Source organism: Spermophilus citellus (assembly GCF_964194105.1).
Source record: "Spermophilus citellus genome assembly, chromosome: 12".
NCBI classification, from domain to species: domain Eukaryota; kingdom Metazoa; phylum Chordata; class Mammalia; order Rodentia; family Sciuridae; genus Spermophilus; species Spermophilus citellus.
In genome coordinates this window covers 37238030-37263803 of record NC_138198.1, presented here as the reverse complement: position 1 = coordinate 37263803, position 25774 = coordinate 37238030, and positions in this window count along the sequence as shown.

Here is a 25774-nt window from a genome sequence, read left to right as displayed (position 1 = left end):
ATACTTCCTTCTCAATGTCTTGACTTCAACAACAGCTCTGCTTATTTGAATTTACCATGAACACTGTTTTAGTCAGCTTTTTCACTACTGAAATCAAAAGACCTAACAAAAACAATTTTAGAGGAGGAAAAATTTTTTTGATGCTCACAGTTTCAGAGGTCCTAGTCCAGAGATGGCTGACTCCATTTCTCTGGGCCCCAGATGAGGGCAAACACCATGGTGGAAAGGTGTGAAGGAGGAAAGCAGCTCAGGACATGGCAATTAGGAAGCAGAAAGAGTTCTCCTCACCAAAGACAAAATATAAATTCCATATTCCCAGTGACTCACTTCTTCCAGCCATACCCTATCTGCCTATAGTTACTGCAGTCCTACCAGTGGCTTAATGCATTGATTAGGTTAATGCTCTTGTAACTCAATCATTTCACCTCTGAACTTTCTTGCATTGTCTTACACATGAAATTTTGGGTGATATCTCATATGTAAACCATAGCAAACTCTAAGGAAAAGTCAAACAAACCTAGATGTATCTTAAGACAAATGCAAATTGGGGAATTTAATTTACACAAAGCAGTCAATTAATTACTTTTCTTCTTTTCAAAAATCTCATGCTCAACCTGACTCCCCACTCACATTTTCCCAAATAGAGTATGTACATATATAGATGAACCTAACCCATAAATACAAATTGGACAAAGTGTTTTGATAACATTATCAAAAAATGTTTGCATAGAAACACTTTCATTTCTTGACTCATTGATATATTGGCCTTTTTTTAGCACATGAATTTGTAATGTGAGCATTTTTTCTTATGGAAAAGACTTCATTTATTAGTTTTAAATATATATATATATATATATATATATATATATATATTTTAAAATATTTATTTTTTAGGTGTAGATGGACACAACACAATGACTTTATTTTTATGTGGTGCTAAGGATCGAACCCGGGTCTCTCCCATGCTAGGCGACCGCTCTACTGCTGAGCCACAATCCCAGCCCCTTAAAATATATTTTTGATACCAGTATTATGGAAATATAATTACTTGCATATAATTGGTCCATAAAAAGTATAAATTCTGAGGTTTTTAGCCATAGATTTATGAAATCATCACCAGAATCAATTTAAGAACATATGCCCACCCTACCCCCCTGCCCTAAAATCCTTTTTACTCTTTAGCTCTCATTCCCCAAAACTTTTATCCCTCTTGGCCCTAACCAATCAATCACTAATCTTTCTGTCTCTATCTATCTGCTTATACTGGAAACTTCATAGAAAGGTTGTATAATAATTTTAATAATAGGTTGTATAATAATTTTACTGACTAAATTTATTCATTTAAATATATTTCATTCTTTTAAAACATTTTTTTTTCCTGAGTCATGAACCCAAAACAAATGGTATGTGCTAACAAAGATTTTAGGACTACATTTATAGCTTATATATGAAGTTCTGTGAGAGCTGGGATGTAGATGAATGGTAGAGTATATGTTTAGCAGGCACAGGGACCTGCATATTGCAATTTCCAGCATGTGTGGACATGTGCATATGTGTGCATGTACATGTGTGTGCACATACATGTGTGTACACGCACAGACTCATGCAGACAAAAACCAGTTGTATGAATACATGCAGGGTTAAATGTATATAGTTAAGCAAGTCTTATTTCTAACTTATAAACCTAGAGCTGATTTAACAACTTCAACATAGCTTTAATTTTTTAAAATGTATATCTGGATAAAATATATTTTCAATAGTTTGTTTACGAAGTCATTTATGAAGTTGTTTATTGACAGTAAAAATAAGGTTTAAACTTAGGGAGACAGTTAATTCCTCTGTCTCACATGCACACTGGGCTCCAAATTATGACACTTCTTTATTGCCCAGAAGCATTTTGGGGAAGTATGGAGCACAATAGATTCATGTCCACTTTAAAATTCTTTAAAAGCAACTGCTCTTGAGTTATTATGTGAGACGATAGCTATACTAATTTATTTGAGTATGGTAACCATTTCACTATTGTCTTAGTTCCTTTGTGTTGATAATAAAGGACCAGAGACTGAGTGATTTAATAACAACAGAAATTTGTTTCCCACAGTTCTAGAGGCTGGGAAGTCCAAGATCAAGGCACTAGGATTCTGTTTCTGGCAAGGGTTTCTTGCTAAGTACTCACATGACAGAGGAGAAAGTACAAAAGGAAAGGGATTCTTTCCCTCAAGCCCTCTAATGAGGATGTAGTAACTTCTTGAGGTCACTACCCTTAGGACCTGGTCACCTCTTGAAAGTTCCTTCCTCTTCACACTGCTGCATTGGGGATTAAATTTTTACATGAGTTTTGAGAAGGACACAAACATTTAAAGCATAGCAACTATGTGTAAGTATATTGGAACATCACGTTATACACCTTAAATATATGCAACAAAATAATTTCCTTTGAAAAAGAGCAACTGCTAAAAAATATATACTACTTTTTGCTTGAACTATTGCTATCGACTCCTAATTTCTCTTCTCAGCTCTGCATATTGCATCATCTTAGTCTATTCTCCATCACAAGGAGTCTGCATTATAAATTTAACACATGACTCCTCTGATCAAAACCATCCAATGTGTTCTCTTCTCATGAAAAATAAAATCCAGAGGCTTCTGTGTGACCATATGATCTTGCCTCCTGTTCTAAGACATCGTGTCTTATAACTTTGTTTCACTGGACTCTCATATTCTTCTCCAGACATCCCAGTTTTATTGTGTTTGAAAATAGCAAGCTTGCTTTTGCCTTGGAGCCTTAATACTGACTAGACTTCTTAACACTGTTTCCCCTCAAATATTTTTGTAGCTCATGCCATTGCAGTATTCGAATCTCCAGCCAAGGTCTCTAAGTCACCAGTTGTACATACAAGAGCATGCTTCCTTCCCACTCACTCTCTGTTCCTTCATGCTCTTGATGTTTCACTTACTTGTCCATTCATTTCTCTCCCTTTCCCTGTCCTGTGTGAGTTCTCTGAGAACAAGATGCTTGTTTGTTCACTGCTGTGTCCCTGGTGCCTAGGAAGTGCCTGATAATATAGTAAAATTGGTAAATATCTGTTGAATGGATGCACACATGGGAGGATGGATGGATGGATGTTTGGATAAGTGAGTGAATATATGAAAGCAAAAGAAATATTCATCTTCTTCCCTTAAGATAAAATAATTCCAAAATAGAAGTATAGGATTTGTATAGACTTTTAATTTTTCAAAGTTCAATGCTTAAATGTTTTCAGAGCTACAGGTTAGCTTTTAGCCCTGAAATCTCTCTTGACCTCCTAGATGAACTCACTTAGGTAAAAAGAGTGACTTGATTTGATTTTTGACTTGTAGAAGACTTTGAAGATTTATTTTATAAATAGGGATTTTCTGATCAGACTTACTAGAAACCTCATTTCAGAGCTGACATTTTGCAGTCATTGGATGAAATATTAGAAGTTGGACCTTGATCATGAAGGTTCTGCAGTAAGATCCTGCAGAGACGCCGTCATCCCTTCCTCCTCTTCCACTAGTGCACACTTTAAAGAAAAATTGGAAGCTATGACTGTTTTTTATTTTATACAAACTCTATTTTTGTGTTTTAACATTAAATAAACAGAATTCATTATTTATATATTTATCATATTTTCAGTCACCTTTTGCCTTGCTTTTAAAACTGTGTTCATAGGTTTTGAATACATCTAAACAATGCCACAGAATGTGTTCATTGCCTGATCACAAAAAAATAATGTGCCTTTTTTATTCTTATATTGAGAGCCACAGCCATAAAAAAAGCTCTAAGACATCCCAGTTCTGAGAGTTCAGTAAAGTGTGTGAATTATATACTTTCTGTATTACCAAGCTAAAATGTGAGTATAATAAAAGAACTTCAGAAAATCCAGATACTCTAAGGGTTTAAATGAAAGTACAGTGTGACTACTCCAAAAAAAAAAGAAGAAATAAAAACTATGAATTTGAATTTTAAATAAAAACAAGAATAAAAAGGCACATTATCTCTTCCTGTGACCTAGTTGAGCCTCAAGTCAGAAAGCTACAGAGCGGTGAGTTACCTTAGGCCAATCCCAGGGGAAGGCACCAGGTGGGAATGACCTTCAGAGAGAGAGACAACACAGACAGGAGAGATGCACACTGAGGTTCAAATGAGATCCAAGAGCCAAAAGGAGAGAGGAAAAGCATCTTCAAAACAGAAATTAGGAGCTTCAGTGGCCATAGCTTGCCAGAAGGTGACATGTTCAGAGATGAGATGTCCCAGCTGCTAGGAGGATACTGTCTACTTTTGCACTGTAGTACCAGGCCATGGACAGTGGCTCTGCAGTGCTAGGGAGAGGTGGGACTTGGAGTTTGTATGATATTTACTTGTGAATTTTCTTTATCTGTCCTACCATTCCATTACAGATTGAGACGAGAGACAAGGGCTGGCAAAGGACTTTGAACATAGAAGGGAGTCAACACATTTGTTGAATAATGAATGTACTTTATCCTCCCTCCTCACGAGTAAATCCTTCCTACAGAAGCATGGGTAATCCGTAAAGTATATTTTCACTTTAAAGCAAAATACATCTCTTTAATATTTCTCTGAAAGAAGCACTTTGAACTGAAGGCAAGCACAAAGTTTCCATAGGGAGAATATTTTGAGAAAGTTGTATCACAAAGCAGTGATTTCTAAAATGGAAAGGCCTCCTCAACCATAACCATAGTGTGTCATGCCTGCAACAATGTTTTAATTGCCACCATTTGTCTGGCTTCAGAACAATGAGGTATGGAGGGGCCTGGGACTGGCTGGAGAGTTCCCAGGGTGAGAACAAAATGGGATGCACCGTACAGTGGACCTAACAGATGGAGAAAGCCTCTGATGGATGACTTTCTGAACAGACTGCTCAGAGACCACAGGCTCTGGGTGACTTGGCTCAGACTATTAGCAAAAAGAAGTATTACTCAGACAGTCTTTCATCAATAAGGATTTTATTGTGCAATCATTGAGCATTTGAATTAAAATGAAATGCTGTTCAGACTTTGATCATTCAGACTTTTTTTTTGTTTTAATTGCACCTTTTGTACAGTAACAAAATCTCTTATGATACATAGACATGTGTATTCTTGACATAAAATAATCCATTTAAATATTGGGTGGTCATTTGTTCCTTCTTTAGAAATAACATTTTCACTGAATTTAAGTTCATTGAAAATAAATATGGCTGTGCTTGCTAGTAACAGCAGTTCTAGTCAATGTGGTTTATGAAAAAAAAAATCTAAAATTATCCAGATGTCACTTCTTAATCAAAGAACCAAAAATAATACATGCATCCATCATGCCAAGGTTTCTTCTTATTTATTATTGGCTTTTTTTTTTGTGAAATAGAAGTTGCAGAAAAGGCTACCTGTAGATGATAAAGGTTAGATTTTTTTTCTTTTTATTAAAGAAAATAAAAGGATTTTCTTCATTTCTGTGGTTTTGTTTTTTTTAATGGCAGATCTTACTATAACCTTTTAAAAGTTTTATATCTTTTGGTTTATCTCTGAGGGGCAAATAGTAAAGTAATTAAAAACAAAGATCTTAAAGCCACATAGATGGACTTAAATCTGAGATGCAATGCTTGCATGTCTTAATTTTCCCCATTTATAAAAATGGGGCTGTAAGAAGTAAATAAATTTATATATGCAAAAATCCTAGAATGGTTTTTAAATATAGCGGGTCTATGTAAGAATAAGTTTTTGTTGCTGTTGTTGTTCTAAATTCCAGAAATCCTCAAACATGCAATTATTTATCCTCCTTTAACTATGCACCTCACTGAAAGCACATTGTTATTATGTTCGCAGCATTTGAATTTATTAGGGATTATACTGAGAGCCTTAACAATGCAGCAACAATGACGATAAGTTGTTTTTATTTTCGGGAAGCATTGATTTGAACAGTGTTATTACATGTGTACTATTGAGGATAGGACTTAACACAGACTGTGCTGACAGCAGGTGTGAAACCTTCAGCCCACAGGCCAAACGTGCACCTCAGCTTAGTGTCATCAAGCCAGAAGGGCAAGCACCAAGAGCTGGCATTGCCATTCATACCTTCTGCTGTGAAATACAAAGAGGGCATTGCAGTCTTCTGGAGTGACATTCTATAAACACATAAGCTGAGGCTGTTTCCAATCCATCTCACCCCTCACCATAATTATAATTCTCAGTCTCTCTTTGCCTTTTCGATAAGTGTCATTGTGTGCCTCTGAAATGTTGGATGCATGAGAGAGAGAGTGTGTTGTCAGTCTCTCAGCTTCTCTTTTGTATGAACGCATAATTCCCTTTGAGCATCTCTCATTACTGTTTGTCCTTTTGCCTTTTGGTCATTTTCTTTATATGACTTATGTTGTATCTTCTTAGCTCAGCGTTCTCTGTCCTTCTTTACTTTCCTCATGTTGTCATCTCACTTAAAATTCTAGAAGGTATGGATTAGAATGGAAGATCGGCTTATTTTACAATAGCTACATTCTTTAAAATCAGAACCAGATTTATATTTTGTGGCTTAATGAATTTATTGAAAAGAACTCCTTTACTTAGCAAATATTTAACACCTGCTATATGCCAGGAACTAGAAGCAGAGTTTGGTTTCTTATTCATATTTAAAAGTGCAAGTAACATCATACATCTTTATTAACTAAAACATAGCTAGTTACTTAAATTTCTTTTAACCTGTTGATTGATTGCATTTGGTTAATTCTCCATAGAAAAGTAAAGAATTTCCTGCCTTTCTCTAAATTCAAAGTAAGAAATTAATGTTAAAATATATAATATTAAACACATATTTCCAAATAGATCAGACTATGTTAATGCAAATCACAATAACAATGAATTTAATTAATTAACTTTAACATCAAAGGATTCCCTTTTTTTAGAACAAAAGAAAAATGATGACAGTCTGTCTCATTGGCACGGTTATTGACTCAAGATGCGTGTACACTCTGGTTCACACAGTCGTCTCCACTTCCTCTGGTGGAGCATCTTATGGTCTAGGCCATACTGTGTCTATAAAGTCTGTATGTGAGATTTAAGCTCAGATAAATATCTAATGATGTAAACGTGCCTCTATTCCATCTCCAAGGTGGGCATACAGGAGCTGATATTTTTAGAAAGCTACTAAAGTAAACACTAACTATTCAGGCAATGAGAGTAAACAGGCTTAAGAGAGAGAGAATAAGAATCAGTCCCATTTAAGAACAGAGGAAAAAAAAAAAAAAACTTCAACATGTCTACTGTGTGGGCTTCCTGTACCCTTACTGGCATTTCTTTGATATGTGATTTTCAAAGCAGGTGCTATTCTTATTGCAATCACATTGTCACACTCCATTATGAGGAAGCAATTAAGCCTATAATAAGTTAAGAGGTGATGTTTTGTGTTTTTTTTTTTAATCTCATACAACCCGTTGATTTGTTAGCTTTTGAAAACAGATAGGAATTTTTCAATTACACCCTGCAAAATACCTTTTCTCATTCTGAGTGTTTGAAAAGCAAATGTATCTTGGATCCAGTGCTTTTGTGTTTACAAATCTGGATATGATTTAGTAAGCTTTAAAGAGATAGCAAGCGCATAGTAAGGAAATCAGATTTACGTAATTTTCTGCTTGCTTACAGAACACAGCAGTTGAGATTATCTTTTACATTTGGGAAGACTGTTTTAATATGATAAGATGAAATACCACCTACAGTACACTTGGTCTTTCTAGTTTGACTTCTTAAAATAAATGATGAGCTGATTTGTCATAGTGCCTTTTAACATAAATTGCTATTATAATCTAAACAAACAATTCTAAAGGAGACTGCCATTTTACCTCATCTACATAAAAAGATTTAGGTTATTTCTACATTTATTCTTGTCTCTCTGCAGTTTATTTGCTGTAACTTTACATGGCAGCAACAACAACAACAACAAAATCCATGCTTTGTTCATTCCAGCCATTCTTCTATTCATACATGAAAAATAGCAAAGAACAGCTTAAACTGAGAAGTGGCATAAGTGAAAGAAGTATATTGACTTTACTTTTTGCATATAAGAATAAAAGATTTTTGAGGGAGATATCTGTGCCCTTTTTCCCCTACTGGAAACACAATTAGATTGCAACCTTGGGGAAATAAGAGAGCTGAGGATTTTGCTCTTCAGCTGCTGCACTATGTATATATGTATATATTCTTGCAGCTTCAATAGTTGCTGTAAATAATGAGTGTCCTAGTCTAAACATCTTTTAGCTGTAGGAGTGTGATTGCTAGGAAAAGAGGACATAGTGCTAAACTAAAGGACCCAAAGGACCCTCTTATACAATCGTGAGCCTCAGGGAAATGTTTGATATTTTTTCATCCTGATTTTTGCTTTATGTATTGTGAGCATTATGCTTGACTAAGCTTTCTGTCACCATCTCTAAACTCTATTTGTACAAATTTGCCATGGTGCCTATTTTCTGTATCATCTGTATTTATTATTTGACCACAAGAGTTAGAAAAATGAATGTGGTTGTAGGCTGACTAGGATTAGTTATTCATTGAGATGTGTTTAGATTTAGCTATTGTATATTAAAAAGGTGTGCACTGTGGGGTGCACATGAGTCTTCCGGTCAAGCTTTCTTGTTATATTCTGTATAGAGATTACATGTAGGTATGCATTATCTCATTCAGGGCACAGCCTGAAATGGGAGTAATCTTGGATTTGTAAGTGGCTAATGATTATATCCTTTCAACTCAACAGAACAATAGTAGTGACCCGTGGAATCTGATTAGAGCCTTTGTTTTTATTGTTTTCCTGGTGGGGTAAGGTTTGTAATAACCATGAAAAATAGATACAGGCTTAGAGAGTGTTGTTTAAGCAAAAACTTGATTCAAAGTTGACAAATCAATTCAAAGGGAGATCTGAAGCTATTAGAAATTCTGCCCTGGCAAGCCTCCCCATGCTTCCAAGCTTCCTGATCTAGGAAGACTGTCCCACTGTAAGACGACCTTCTGAGACCTAAGATCACTTAATGTTTGATACTCAGCCATTGAATTTTGACATGTCTTTCCATTTCAATATGTTGTGTCTATTTCTTTAATCCTTGTATTGCTCTTTTTTGGGGGAAGGGGGAGGGTGATGCCGGTTACCGGGAATTGAACTAAGGGGCACTCAACCACTGAGCCACAACCCAAGGCATATTTTGTATTTTAGAGACAGGGTCTCACTGAATTGCTTAGAACCTCACTTTTGCTGAGGCTGGCTTTGAATGTGATCCTCCTGCCTCAGCCTCCTAAGACACTGGAATTACAGGCATGTACTACCACGCCCGACTTGTATTGCCTTTCAACAGCTTTTGTAACACACTTCCATGAAAAAAGGCATTTGCTTTTAATTGTATGAACACATGATCAAGAATGTAGTGGCTGAAATCAACACAGATTATTAGCTCTCAATTCTGTAAGTTTGATATGCTAGCTAAGATGGACTCTTGTTTACAGGCTGTAGATAAGACTCTGGAAAGCTCATTCCAATTGTTGCCAGAACCCACTTCCTGATGGTTATGACAAAGAGGTCCTCCTTTCCTTGCCATTAGAAGGAGGAAGTTTTCTATTTCCAAGTCACCTGCATTCCCTAATGCATGGACCTCTTGGTCCTTAAACTAGCAACAGCAAGGCAAATCTCCCTCTAGGAGTGAATCTGCGACTTGTGCCACTGACAGAGAATACTGCCTTCTTTTAACAGAGCTCACACATGACTAGGTTAGGCCCATTCAGACCATCTCCATATTTTAAGGTCAGTTAATTTAAGACTTTAATTACAACTGCAAAATCTTTCAGAGCAGTACCAAAATTAGTGTTTGACTTAGTAACCAGAGGATAGGAATCCTGGGTGAGGGAGACATCTTTAGAATTCTCCCTACTATACCTACCATGATTTATCATTCCCTGCGGCACCCAGTTCTATAACTACGTAGACACCAAATAAATGTTCTTAAGTGAATCTACAAATACATGAATGAATGAATGATAAAAGAGACATTTTAAGAAGTCAGGCATCTAACCATACAAATTACTGACAGGCAAAATTGAGCATCTAGGTAAAAATAAAATTTACTTTAACCTGAATAAATTAGTTTGGGGTAGTTATACTTCACCTTATGTTCATGATTAAGTTGATTCATCATGTAATGAATTACCATTCACTGGTAAGAGTTCGTTTAACAAATGACAACAAATTTAAGAGAGTTTTTTTCCTTTAAAATCCCAATTATCAGCTTCTAAAAAAGTGTGCCCTGAGATCAAATTGTTTTTTATAAACTAATTTATAAATCTATAAATTTATAAATTACAAATAAGAATCCCCTCCAATGCTCACAATAATTCAAATGTATTAATATCAACACCATATAGATAGAAATTTAAGGCTCATAGCACATCAGTATTTTGGTGGTCTTAATTGTTTATGTTTAAAGCTTTCTAAAAGCAATTAAATTTGCTTAAAAAAAGACAGGAAAATTATCAAAAAAGGTTTCTTGTTTTTTTTTTTTTTTTTTTTTTTTTTGGTACTGTGGATTGAACTCAGGGGCATTTCACCCCTGAGCCACATCCCCAACCCTTGTATATATTTTATTTAGAGACAGGGTCTCACTGAGTTGCTTAGCACTTCGCTTTTGCTGAGGCTGGCTTTGATCTCAGGATCCTCCAATCTCAACCTCCTGAGCCACCAGGATTACAGGTGTGAACCACCACGCCCAGCTGGAAATGATCAAAATGATAGAATTCACAAACACAATGAAGTGAAAAAATTTTTTTGAATGTCCTTTGCATGCCCTGCCCCAAACAAAAATTCTATCTTTTATTTAGCCCTAGGAATGTGTCTTCTCAGAAATTAATACAGTAAGCTACATCAAGAAGAATCTAGCTTTTCCAGCACTTTGTCTAACTGGCTGGAAAAGGACCTTTGATCCCTACCTACCAGCAAAAGTGATAAAATAGTAACATCTCCAAAGGAACAACATGTGATATATATGTCTCTAACTGCCACCCAAGAAATAGTGATTCTCAACATTTTCTTCCAGAATGTTATATCCTTCCCTTATTTTAAAATAGCCTTTTGACTCTATTTTTTTTTTTCATGATTGAGTGATCAAGAAATAAAACCGTAGTGGAAATGTTGCTCCATACTTTAAAAATTAGCTCAAATGCAAGTCAATGATATAGGATGTATTTTAAGAATATTTTAAAAAGATGAATGGAATTAGTGGACTTCTCATTTAGCAAACATATCTACAAATGGGAAAGGACTCAAACTGTCCAATATGAAGAAAGGTATTTGCAAAGCTCCAAATGAATATGTTTGTGTTTTCAATGAAACTTTCTGTCACAGGGTCTCCGTAGACTACTTCTTCTCTCAACATTATTCAAGTTTCAATACCTTTTCCAGCACTCCTTTTACTCCTGCTCAGCCACTCTCTTTCACTTACAAATCTTTTCCTTAATATCCTTACATCATATTTCTTTTTCTTGTCAGCAAACAGTAATACAAGGCCTTTGGCAAGTTATTTTCCTATACCTGCTAAACCCAGAGATAGTCTGTATGGGCTTTCGTAGTCCTATAAGTGGCTTTGAGCTAGACCTAGGCCCTTGCCTTTAGCATTCAACTGTGAGATTTCACAGGAATTGTCACCTTGTTCCTTAAAGAATAAAAATGGCATTTTGGCAATCTTAAATAAGAAAAACACTCACACAGAAACCATTATGACAAATTGAGGAATATTGAACTAGTCAATTTGTGCATTTCATTGAACATTCTGAACCATACAACTTTGAATGAAGCTTTCAATACACAAATAAGCCAGTTCTGTAACAATAGACATTGCCATTGTATATTAGACATTATGCATAGTGCAGCCAGCTGCATCAAAGAGATGGGGGAATTGGGACTTGTTTTCAATGTTAAATTGAAATCCAAAAAAAATTATTGTTGTTGCTCTGTAGTAAACAGGAATGCTGCTTAATGAAAACCTCTATTTGTATTATTGGTGAGTTTTTTTTTTTTCCTAATTCAGACATGTGGATAAAGCTGCTATATTACTTTTGCAAGCAGGTAGCTGCTTAAACTTTAGAAACAATCACCTTGTTCCTGTCAAGAATATAAGAAGAATAGCTTAAATACTATAGACAAAAAAAATGGCTTTCTATAGGAAGAGATTCCCAGAAGATTAGTAGAAAAATGAACAGGGCTTATTTCATCCCTCTTATTGCCTTTATCTTCAGCACAGTAACCATGAGATATTAGCATTTAACATCTTTTCCCTTTGGGGGAAAAGGGAGAAAAAAATCAACTCTTTTTTCTAATATTATAATTTTAAAAAACTCACTCAAGTGCAATTATGTAGCCCAGTCCATTTTAGAATGACATGTTTCTAAGAAAACACCAAAATATGTGATTGTTTTCTTTAAATCTTGTACATTAACTTACAGGGAACTTCAGATACTCTTTTTTTGACAATCGGAATGATGCCAAATATCCCTACTAATTGTGATTATAGTTCAATTTAGTGTGAAATGGAAAATGTATATTAGAACACATATTTAAATGTGGCTCTCTGATTTCATTAGCAATTACCCTTAGATATTGGTGTACTAGGAGGTTGAAAAGTTACTGCAGTAAAACCAAATTGACACATTTATTGTTTTTAAACCATAGCTTTGCTCTCTAGGAATATATGGTTCCCTTAATCCCTTTTCTATTTTTCAAGTTTTCAAGTCCTGACCTAAAGCATGAATAATACACTGAAGCTTCGACTTCACTGGAAAATACAAAACAAAACAAAGCTGCATTTTATGCAAAGATACCTTGAATGCTGATTTTCTGATTTCATGTGTACCTTTGAGAAACAGAGAATCAACAGTGAGTCTAGACAGATAGCAGAATTTTACAGATGCCTATTCTTTTGATTCTAGGCGATATTCCTCCCATACGAATAAATTAAGCATTCATAACACATTTCCAATATAATGGTTATTTAACTATCACTAATATTAATCAAAAAATATCTAGTATGAGCTTCATAGGCTTGAAGCACTGAAAAAGTCCAGCAGAATATATTAGAGAGAAGCAAATAAAGCAGACATTGACTATAGATCTTAGAAATTATTTTCAACAATTGATACTTCAAAATGCAATTCTATGGGCTGGGGATGTGGCTCAAGCGGTAACACGCTTGCCTGGCATGCGCGGGGCACTGGGTTCCGTCCTCAGCACCACATAAAAATAAAATAAAGATGTTGTGTCCACCAAAAACTGAAAAATAAATATTAAAAAATTCTCTCTCTCTCTCTCTCTCTCTCTCTCTCTCTCTCTCTCTCTCTCTCTTTAAAAAAATGCAATTCTATAACTTTCAGCACATGTACAGAACAAACTCATTTAGTATTTCATTGGTTGAAATGACTAATTAAAGAGGTGACTAACTTTTGGATAATTTACTAGAATACAAGAGTCTCTTGATTATATTAGATTTAGAAATATTTTAAAATTATACTTGCTGCATTTAATATTAATGAGCAGTGAGAGAGCTATGCCAGATACAAGATGCTAAATAAATTAATGTGGAGAGTGTGATATGCTGGGCCAGGCCCTGAACTCAAGCCTGGAAACCTGCATTAATTCTCTGCACCATTCTTCACTCTCCAGATTCCAGTCTCTCTTTTTTTTTTTTTAATATTTATTTTTTAGTTCTCGGCGGACACAACATCTTTGTTGGTATGTGGTGCTGAGAATCGAACCCGGGCCGCACGCATGCCAGGCGAGCGCGCTACCGCTTGAGCCACATCCCCAGCCCCAGATTCCAGTCTCCTTGGGCTTCAAAATGACATAAGCCTAGAATGTCTTTCTCTAACTGAATTTCTGATTTAGTTTTTACTTTCACAAAGAAGAATGGAGTCTTTCAAAGTTTCTTTTCACCCTGGAACTCGAATAATATATGATTTGGTGAAAATCATTCCTTTTCTTCTAGAATGGAATGTTTTATTTCAAATAGACTATACATTTCTTAAAGCCAAGAACTAGGTCTTGTTCATCTTTGTGTACTGAGTACCAAGCACCAAGCTTAACACAGAGTAGGTGATCAATAAATTATTTCATTGAATAAATAACATGATCACCGATATAAAGTCATTTACTCCTAAGTTATGATTTTTCTGACTGAAGTTCAAAAGAACAATTTTCCAGTTTTAGGTTTTAATGTATACATTCAGATTAAGAATAACTGAAAATGTTATTAAAGCAGAGGCAGTGCTCAATAAAATAAAGGTTTTGCCTTATGAAATGACACGGCTTTCCCTAGTATTTTATAACCAAAGAAATTATGGACATAAAACTTAACATTCATGGACTAAAACATTTGTTAATGCAGGAAGTTGCTATTTCTGTGGCAAGCAAACACTAACATAAGTGATCAAATTTGAATATCTCAACAATGAGTCAGAATAAAGGTGTTTCAGTATAAGGTCTAAAAACTGTTACCCTTTTTTTTTTAATATCTTGACTAGTGTCCAAAGAAATTATGACCAACTTATTATCTATACTTTTTTAAAGGATGTTACTAATCTTTAAAAATAGATTGTGTTTAGTTCTGGAGTCACTATGCAAATTTAATCTTTTTTTTTTTTTGCATTCTTTGGACACGTCTTTTTATTTTCATGTGTATGTTACCAAATTCCTTTCCTAACGATAGTATTTCTTATCTTTCCATTTTGCAAGCTGGATCAACTTAGGTAGAAATAAAGTCTAGAATAAAGAGCATTTCAAGGTTGTAGGGGAGAGAGGCATTTTATAGTTGAAGTCATAATAAAAATATAAGAACCATGAGTGTCTTTAAATATTTAAGAAATACAACGGGAGAGAGGACTTTCATTAGACAATGTTGCTGGTATAGCACAAACCAAAATGATGATCTTGTAAAACAGTGGGTGATATTCCTGGGACAAAGTCTTTGAGGAAAAAAAAAAACAAGATTTAATTAAGATTTTAAGACCCCTTTTTCATTACTAGGAGAATGTGCCTACAAACACTATTATTAATGCAAACCTCATAAAAGTGATGAAACTGAGAAAATTGTAATAAGTCAAGAAGAGCAGTGGAAGAGATTGAAAAGTTGTTTACTTTCAATTGGTTTATTTACCTGAAATTAATTGGTTGTGTACCCACTATGTGCAAAACACCATGAACTTGGGAGGATATGAAGTTGCCCTAGGCCCAGTATCTGTAATCTATTGTCTTTCTCTTTTTCATTCAAGATTGTTGTCTTTGTCTGGGTTTACCCAAAATGAAGGACTCACCTATAAATGATTATTTGGGGAAGGAATTTCAGGGAACCCTAGTGGGCAGTTGAACCAAACAAAATAGGGAGGGAATAAATCCAATACAAGAATGTGTTGTTGACCTGGTCCTTGCTGTGTTTAATGAGGCTCTGTTCTACTGGGGATCCTCTGAAAAGCCAAGTGAAATCTACTTCAGAATTGTTTGCTCTGCACACAACTGGTTGTCATAGCAACAGCTAAAGTAATAAGGTAATGAGAGGATGTAAGACAAGACACAAGCCGTGAATAAAAACCAGTATATTTTGCAAATATATCTCATGTAGAGATAAAAGAGCAGGTATTTATTAAGTCCTTCTTATATGCAGTCGCAGTGCTAGTCACTGGGGAAGAGGAAAAGAGAAGAAAAGAAAGATGAAAAAATCAAGAATCATGATCCCTGTACTTTAGGAACCCATCCTCAAGGGAGGAAGCCAGTCTGAGAAAGGCCATGATAGACAGTGAGCTGCAGTGGGGCCTCCAGGGAGGGAGCAGGCAGGGAAGTGATCCTCGAAGGAACCCTGAACTAGGTTCTTAAGGAGAAGGCCAAACAAGTCAGATACAGGTTAGAGAATTGGGAAGGAGTAATGGAAGGTGAATCTGAATAGAAGAAACATGGATTTCAAACCCAAGGAGTTACAGGGTGTGATTTACTTAGAGCATTATAATCTACTTAGAAGAATTATGTACAAAAGCAATATCCTACCACATACAATAGTAAACTGGAAACAGTAGGTACTCAGCATGTGTAGGTTCTCAAGCATTCTGTGTTCAGTGTATGTGGTAGGAGTATTATTCTCTCTTATTTATGGAACTTTGTGGTACCTCATTCCAACAACAGGATATTTCATCTTGGGTCAAGAAAGGAGCTCACACCCGTACTTCTTATATTAACACATTTTTAAAGCCATTAATTATGGAGTGCTTAAATCAACACTGCACTGAGCACTTTTTAAGCTGTCTCATTTACTTATCACAACACTATGAAGAAGAAAATAATATCTCCTTTCTCAGCTCAGAAAACTGTGGGGGCTAGGTTAGCAAATGGTATGCTAAATTGGAAGCAATATAGTCTCCATTCATCACTAACACATTCAAATAGAAGTCTAGATGGAAGTGACTATTTAAAGTTCTCTTGGGGGTGTGTGTGTTGTGTGTGAGCATGTATACACATGTCTCTGTGTATGTATAACTGTGTATTTATGATATCATATCTTTAGAGACAACCAAGAAGAAAATACTCTCCTTTCCAATAAGATGGAACCAATGTACTCTATAATGGTAGTCAATGTTTCTAAGTCCTGCATTATTGACTAAGGATATCATCTGTCTTAAAATGCTCTTTTCTCTCTTTTTTTTTTGTTTTGTTTTGAACTTTATATTAAGTCTCATTGAAATGCAGAAATTAAAACAATGCATCTATAATTTGGTGCTATATAATAAATATTTGATAGCACCATCCTTTGATCAAATGCTATGAGTGATACAAAAGTAAATTAAATATGATCCTTGCTTTCAAGAAACTTAGACTCTAATAAAGGAGATTAACATGACAGTAATAAAGTATGGGTCAAAGTAAATGGCTATGAGAGAAAAGAGGAATTGACAGATTAATTCCAATCAGAGTTATATAGTAATTTAGGGAAACTACATAGAATTGGATGCACAGAGAATCAGCATGCCCGAATTCTGGTCTTATTTGCTCAATCCCCACCAGCTTTCTCTCCTTATCTGGAAAGCTGAAAACTCCCTAAGAGTTCTGACAATCCTGTAAGCAGGTTGCATTGGAGATGGGTAATATTTCCAACCACAGAAACCACATAGACACAGGAGGTCCTCTCAGATGAAGGCACACTATGAGCAAAGATTTGGCCATGTCCTAAGAACAGAGAGCTTTCCCCCTGTGTGATTTGTGCAGAATGTGGTGGAGAACAGACATTGACAGAGCTGGAAAGGTAGCTTCCGAAAAATATACAGAGGTGTCAAATTCCATACAAAGCCTTTTAGATTTTATTAAGGTTTTTTTTTTAATAGCCAAAATACAATGGCAGAGTAACCAAAAATCAGCCTAGATTGTGAGATCAGAAAAATGCAAGGCCAACCACTAGCTTTTAGTCACATTTGAAAAGATAAAAACAGAAGAAACAAAACCTTGAAGGTATATGGAATATTTCCAGAACTGGAAAAGATAACCAAACCTATGAAATTCTTGACCCTTAATGATGAAAGAACAATGTTGCAGAAGAACAGAAAATAAGCTGGTTTAGGGTAAACTTCCTCACACAAAATATGCAAAAAAATAATAATAATAATAAACAAGATGATGTAATCATTAAAGCTCCAAGATTAGACATCCATATAAAAACTTAAATAATTCACACCCACGTAATCACATATATAGTATCTTCAAAGAGACTTCAACTTACAGAAATGTTTGCTGGTTTGCAATTTCTCCTGGTTTTTTTTGTTGTTGTTTGTTTGTTTGTTTGTTTTAACCACACTAGTGTCACAGTAAAGATACAGCTAATGGCAGTGACTATTAGTGACCTTAAAAACACAGCTGGGTTTCTATTTTTATTTCTATAAAGCCCTGTTTTCTTCAGCTAGATGTTGCCTTAAAGGCCCAAACTAAAATCTATATAGCAAATGTTATTTGTATATCATTTGTGTATATATATTTTACACAACAAACCTGCTCTTAAAACATGCATACATACACAAACCTACATACAGAGACACACGTATTCTAAAATATATGCTTATATAGAAACTCATTTTCAAACTAACCTGGATGGACACCTGGAACATGCCAAGTTTAAAGGGTCATTTAGAGCTAGACATAAGTACCTGTATTGACAACACACTACAAAAAAGAAATAGTATATTTATGTAAATTACTTCTGATTTTATAGAAACAAAAAATATAATACATTTAGAAGATATTGATGAGCAATTAGTGATCTGTCCTTTTTTCAATGATTAGGACAGAAAAAGACAACAAAACTTGTCTTTATTTGGGTAAATGCTTTCTTAATCTCCATATCTCAGATTAGAGGCAGTGATCTTGAAGAGTTTCATCTGGCTGTTACCAGGTAAAGGTATTTATCTACAAATATACATATTTCGGAATCTGGGTAATAACAGACAGATAGATATTTGAAATACCTATTGTAATTGACGATGAGTAGTTATGATGGTATAATATGAACTTTGGCAAGATAGTTATTCAGCAAGCAGAGTGGGACTCAGGATGTTGGTCTGCCAGAGAAATAGCTTAGTGATTACTAAGATCAAGTTATCAGGAAAATATCACTAGTCAGAAAGAGATAGGGATGGTATAACTTCCCTACCCATTCTCCTCATTGTTTATAACACACAAAAAAGAGAAACTTTTATGAAAATAATTATTTTATACTTTTGTCATTGTGAAAACTCAGTTTACCAAAGATGTTGGAATTTCTACTCACTCGGTTTTTCATCAAATAAAAAACAAAAATCCAAAATATTTGAATAAGTATCTAAAATATAGATTTTTTTCTATAACCCTTAGACCTCTAATTTAAGAAAAGTTCACCAATGTTCACTTTGTTAGCTTGATTCCATCTAAAGAAAGGGAAAGGGCTGACTGACAAGAATTTGCAGCCACATATCCAATTCTTACATTCTTTCCCTAAATACCAGGGGAGTTGTCTCTGATAGAGGCTCATAAATTAAGTCTTATTTTATCAGATCAAGAGCTTCTGGAAAAGTGGACCATGGTGTGCTTATCTCTCTGTATTCCTAGGAAATAGTATACACTATACAAGAAAGGTTTGTTGAGCAAAAACATGAATTGACAATCTAACCATTGTTATCTCTACCACATAACAACTGCACTAAATAGGCACAGTTGCTGAACCCCAAAGACTAGGGGAGAAAGAAGATCCCAGAGTATAGCAGCATGCAATATTAACACCAAGCCCTCTCCCTGGGCTTTACTGCGCCGCATGTGTGTGGTAGTGTATGAGAAGACACCATTTGTCTGTCCTTATCTGTGACACACTATATCACATGTTAGGACCTGGGCCATGTGATTACACATAATCTTGTGTGTAATTATGTCATTATACTGAGATTATGTCATTATACTGAGGCCTGCTTACTTTCACTATACTGAGGCCTGCCTACTTTCTCTAGATACCACAATTGAAATTATGCATTCAGTTGCAAAACATAACCCATTTGCTGTTCTTCTTGTCCCCTAAACTCCACTCAGAGTTTTGATAGAATTAAGTGACAAAATGTGAGGTGTAATCAGAGCCTCCATATGTTTCCTGCACCTGCTGATGGCATAGAGGGGTGGATATTGCTTAAAAGAGGATTAAACTATCTTTTGAGGAAAGTCATTCTATACTATGTGATGAGACAGGGTCACACTACCTATTGGATCGAATCATTGGTGCACAACCTTTTAGTACTCTAATGTGTTTTCTGTTTCAAATATACATTAATCGCTTTCTTACATGAAATAATTTGGGTGTATATCATTCACTTCCCATTAAGGTAGAAGCTTCCTTGGGAAAATGAGAGTTAAGGCCAGTTTTGTCTTATGGAAGCAGAATTAATGTACTTTAAGTAACTCTTACCTAAGACTGTGACAGGAATCTTAAAAATATGACTCAAAGCTAGTTTAGTTAAAGCTTGTGTAATTTAAGGAAATTGCCTAGGCGAGTAATTGGTATTGTACCAAAACTAAATATTTCACAGTTACATTTGCTCTTGCCTAAAAATAAAATCTAGAGCAATACAAGGGAAAACTGCCAAGACTGAAAATAATATGCAGCAGCTGTAAGTAATTGGGAGTGATAATCATAATTAGACAAGATGTAAGATATGTGTTAAAACCCAGATTGGATCTTCCTGTTGATAACTGGGAGAAATCCCAAAGGCTTAGACTCTACACCTATCCTGAGTACTTCTGCTCCATGCCTGAGAACTCCTTCAAAATCCCAGCAAGCTTTAGGTCAGCCAGGAAACCACACTCTGAATGGCATGTGTAAATGCCAAAAGAGGAGGAGAGAGTAGAGGAGGAAAAGGTCACACTCCCTGACATGGAAGAGCCTGCAAAAAGAGACTAGCACATCATCTAGCAGTAACTGACATTAAAATCCATCCTTCCAAAGAAGCTAAGAAAACAGATAACTGTGATTTTTTGCTAAGAGAGAAAGGAGGACATTTTTGTAAGACCAGAGAAACACTGATTTATTTAATCAGTATAGGTTAAGTAAATGAAGTTAAAATGTGCTTGTTGCATCCAGACTATCTTAAGCTATAAAGAAAATTCTGTGGGGACAGGGGACATTTCTGTTTTTCCCAGGGATCAGAATGTCTGGCATCAGGCACACTCTCAATGTGTTCAATACATGAGTGAATGAGGAGTAATCTCCATAATATCTAAGTGGGTGCTTGAGCTTTGTTAGTTACTTTACATCAACTTATTTTAATCTACTTGTAAACTTGAGATACCACTTATAAAAATAATGAACTAAGTAAAAATAATGAATTAAGTAAAGTTAAAAAAAAACTTGCCCAGTTTAGTCCAATTAGAAAGCAAAAGAGGTAGAATTCAAACCAATGTTATCTGTCTCCAAGTGCATATATCAAACACAAAGATTTATTTAAAAAAAAAAAACTAGAATACCCACCATTGCTAGCAGTCAGAGAAATGCAAATCGAAACCACCCTAAGATACCATCTCACTCCAGTAAGATTGGCAGCCATTAGGAAGTCCAACAACAACAAGTGCTGGCGAGGATGCGAGGAAAAGGGTACACTTGTTCATTGTTGGTGGGACTGCAAATTGGTGCAGCCAATTTGGAAAGCAGTATGGAGATTTCTTGGAAAACTGGGAATGGAACTACCATTTGACCCAGCTATTCCCCTTCTCGGTCTATTCCCTAAAGACCTAATAAGAGCATGCTACAGGGACACTGCTACATCGATGTTCATAGCAGCACAATTCACGATAGCAAGATTGTGGAAGCAACCTAGATGCCCTTCAATAGATGAATGGATAAAAAAATGTGGCATTTATACACAATGGAGTATTACTCTGCATTAAGAAATGACAAAATCATAGAATTTGGAGGGAAATGGATGGCATTAGAGCAGATTATGCTAAGCGAAGCTAGCCAATCCTTAAAAAACAAATGCCAAATGACTTCTTTGATATAAGGGGAGTAACCAAGGACAGGGTACGGACGAAGAGCTTGAGAAGAAGATTAACATTAAACAGGGATGATAGGTGGGAGGGAAAGGGAGAGAGAAGGGAAATCGCACAAGGGTCATACACAATTACATATAAGAGGAAAGGAGGGGTAAGAGAAAAATAATACAAGTGAAGAAATGATTTACAGTAGAGGGGGTAGAGAGAGAAAAAGGGAGGGGAGGGGAGGGGAAGGGGGATAGTAGAGAATAGGTTAAACAGCAGAATACATCAGTCACTAGAATGGCAATATGTAAATCAATGGAAGTGTAACTGATGTGATACAGCAATCGGTATACGACGGGGTAAAAATGGGAGTTCATAACCCACTTGAAACAAATTGTGAAATATGATATATTAAGAACTTTGTAATGTTTTGAACGACCAACAATAAATTTAAAAAAAAAGAAACTAGGAAGTATGCAACCAACTCTATGTGTCACTCTCTCTAAAATTCCCTATTTCTTTTTTTCCTCTCTCTTTCTTCCCTCAAATAAAATGGTGAATATGAAACTAATACACTGCTCAAGGGCTGGGCATCTTTTCTCTCTGTTTTAAATCCTCATCCCCTTTGATTTCTTTTTCCTTTCTTAACCCCTTTCTTTCTCTTTTCCTTCTTTAAAATTTTCTTCTTTCTACTTAAAAGATGTTGATTAAATAGATGTTAGAAAAGAAACAGAACACATTCTTCATCATACCCTTTTCCTTAAGGGCAAAAAATCATAGGAATGACTATTGAAATAGAATATCTTATCAAATTATTCTCAAATTACACAAATGTATACTTAGGAATATTTTCCAACATTTAATTTAACAGACATCTATTGAACACATTTGATAGAAGATACAGAAACACATATTATCAGGAGAAATGTTCCATAATTTTGAAATGCTTATAGTCAGTGGAAGATTTTATAACTGTATGTTAACAAGGAACCAGTTCTGAAATCAGGATAAGGATATTAATAATTCTTACCTGAAAGACTGGAGAGAGCCTCATGGAGGAAGGGGTATTTTATTTGTTTATTTTATAATACTGAGGATTGAACCCAAGGATACCCAAACACTGAGCTACATTGCCATCCCTCTGAATTTTAGATCTTGAGACAAAATCAAATAAATTGTCCAGGCTGGCTTGGAATTTATGCCCTTTTACCTCAGCCTCCTGAGTAACTGGGATTACAGATATGAGACACAATGCCCAACTCAAAAGAGGTTATTTTAGATGTTTAACGTTGATTAGGCATTTAATAAGTAGAGAAGGGATATAAGAAGAAGGCCACATAGGCTTAAGGATGTAGCATGTGCACATGACATGGGGTAGTAAAACACTGTGTGTTCAAAAATGGCTTGTCAGTCTAGAGTTGAGCCTAGGCATGAGTTTGGATGAGTGGGTTATAACCAGACAATAGAGGACTCTGAATTCTGGACTATGTATCTCTGGCTTTTCTCCGGAGGCCATGGGGATTCCTGAAGCTTTCAAGCTAACATTCTACTCTTTCTTCCTCTAGTTTAACATATTGTCCTCAAAGTAGCCAAGTGATCATTTTAGAATGGTCAGCCTCTCCTCTGGTCTCTCATGTCACTCAGAGTGGATCCCAAGCCCTCACCATAGGCCCCTACTCTCTGAGCATGTGACCTATGCCTCCTAATTTTAATTGGGATAATAGTAGTACAATATTCAACATAGTCAAAAATAGAACCTATGAAAGATCTGACGATTACAGAGAGGCACATACCAGATGCCTCCTGAATGTTCATGTTGATAGCTGGGGCCCTCTGGTTTATTTGCACTCACTGCCTTCTGCAGTGAGAGGATGGTGTTATAAAATTCAGCACACGTTCTATCTCCCTATAATCTGCCTATAATTTGTCCTCTTTTTCAAAATGCTTCAGGCAGATAGTCTGATCTGTACATATCAGAATAAGTTAAACTACCCTGCGTGGCATCTAGTAAACCATAGGCATTCCCTTGAGTATTATCACACTCCTCATTCACTCACTTATTTCACACATCTAGTGTGTGCTCTGTGCAGGCACCTGAGTCAATGAGTAAAAGCAATAGGCCAGAAAGTAGAAAGAAAAGATTCATCAAAATATGGGAGAGGAAAGACAATACTCATCTGAAAAAAAAAAAAAGTCATGGTATTATGTCTTCTTATGTTTGTGGTGATAGTAGGGTAAATAGATGTAAATCATATAATCATTTGAAAACAAAAATACTGAGTAACTTCTAAATTATGGACTTTGTGATCAGTAAATAAAAAAAATATATAGATCTTAGCTTCGGAATGTTTTTGGTCTAGTTGGAGTAAAATGTATAAACGTGATTTTATGAGTTACTAAATAATATGGAGAACAGAGAAGAATGCTTAATATAGCATGGGATTTTTATAAATGATTTTTTTTTCTTTTTGATGTAGGTGATACTTTACCAGAGTCTTGAAGCTAATTTCTAATTATAGCTAATAGTTATTTTCTTTAATTTTATTTTCTTTAATTTCTTAACATCAAAAATTCAACTGGGGTTGTGGCTCAGTGGGAGAGCACTCGGTTCGATCCCCAGCACTACATAAAATAAAAACAAATAAATACACGTATTGTGTCCATCTACAAAAAAAATTCAATTGGAATTTAACGTGAAACAAATCAAAATATCCCTGAGACCCTTAATGTTAATACCGTCAGATCTTATCTCCAAATAGTTCAGTCCAGTAGTCACAGACACATAGAAACCGAATATGATAAATGTTCATCCAGGAGAATGAAATTACACAACAATGGGATACCCCAACAAAGACTGCTGCACACCATTTTTAAAAATGAGATTTGTATGTACTGAAGTGCAAATTCTATTTTTTAAAAAGTCAGGTTTTTTTTTTTTTTTTAATACTGTTGCCTGAACTACTCCCCTGCCATAGTCTCTTATCCTTCTCAGGATTCCGTATTGTCCTTATAGGTGTGTATGTCCTATGTTCTCTATTTGCCTGTTTATTTGTATCCCTACTAGAGTGAACTCTTTTTGAAAGAGAGGATTGGGTTTTATTTATTTATGTTCATGTGTTATTTAATCCAACTTTCAAAACATAAAAGACATTCAGTATGCAGTACAAGAGTGTGAATGATGATATATGACTTATACTGGGCATCTGATGCCACATTTCCTTGACTAATTTTTTGTGGCCTAGTGATTGTTCATAATTTTCCTGCAGTCCATTAGCTATAATAATTGCTGGCTAACAATGCAGCAGCCAGCTTCTAGTTTACTTTAGTACTAGAATAATATTACATTCACAAACAACTAAAAAGTGAATCAATGACAAAAACTTGCTATTTTAATTGTAAGGTCATCATTAATTTTAAAAGATACTATGGATAATATCTTTGCCCTGTTTAAAATGATAGTAAACTGAGCAGAAGAAGAGGTGGACACATTTTGAAAAAAGATGTCCATGAAGGTAGATGTCAAAAAGACCATATTTGTCTTATAAACCATTGAATTCCCAGCACTCAATATGGTGAGTTCAGTACAAGATTGCTAAATGAGTCAAGGAAAGTATTTTTATTTGTTTACTAGGTTTTAAGTATGAGACTTGTTTCAGAAGAGATTTGACTTTTTGTGATAGAAATACACATTTTAATTACAAATTAATTTTTATGTCATTGAATCATTAACTTAGACATTTCTTGAGTATCTTCCATCCACTATACACCAAACTTTCTGTCAGGAAAACAGATAAATAAGATGGGGCCTTGATCTAGAAACAGATACATATACAAACATTTGCAATTAGTATAATAGTGATATAATAAAGGAATATAGATCATGGTCTAATGACACAAAAGGGTATTCAGCTCAGCTTGTAGGAGGAAGAACCAGGACTTAGGAAAGATTGCTCTAACATGCACTCCAAAAGATGGATGATTTTTTAGGGTTATTGATATTCTACATGCTTAGGTACTATTGAATTTGTCATTATAACAAAATAATTTACCTCTGGCGTGTATACTTAGCTTTAAAATATTTTTCTTATTTATTAAACCATTTTATTTATATTGTTTCTTTATATTATAAGTTTGGTTACACACAGATTCTTAAAATATGATTCTGACACAATCATAATTTTATTGAAAAGGTCATATAAAATAAAATATTCATTTATATTTTAAAAA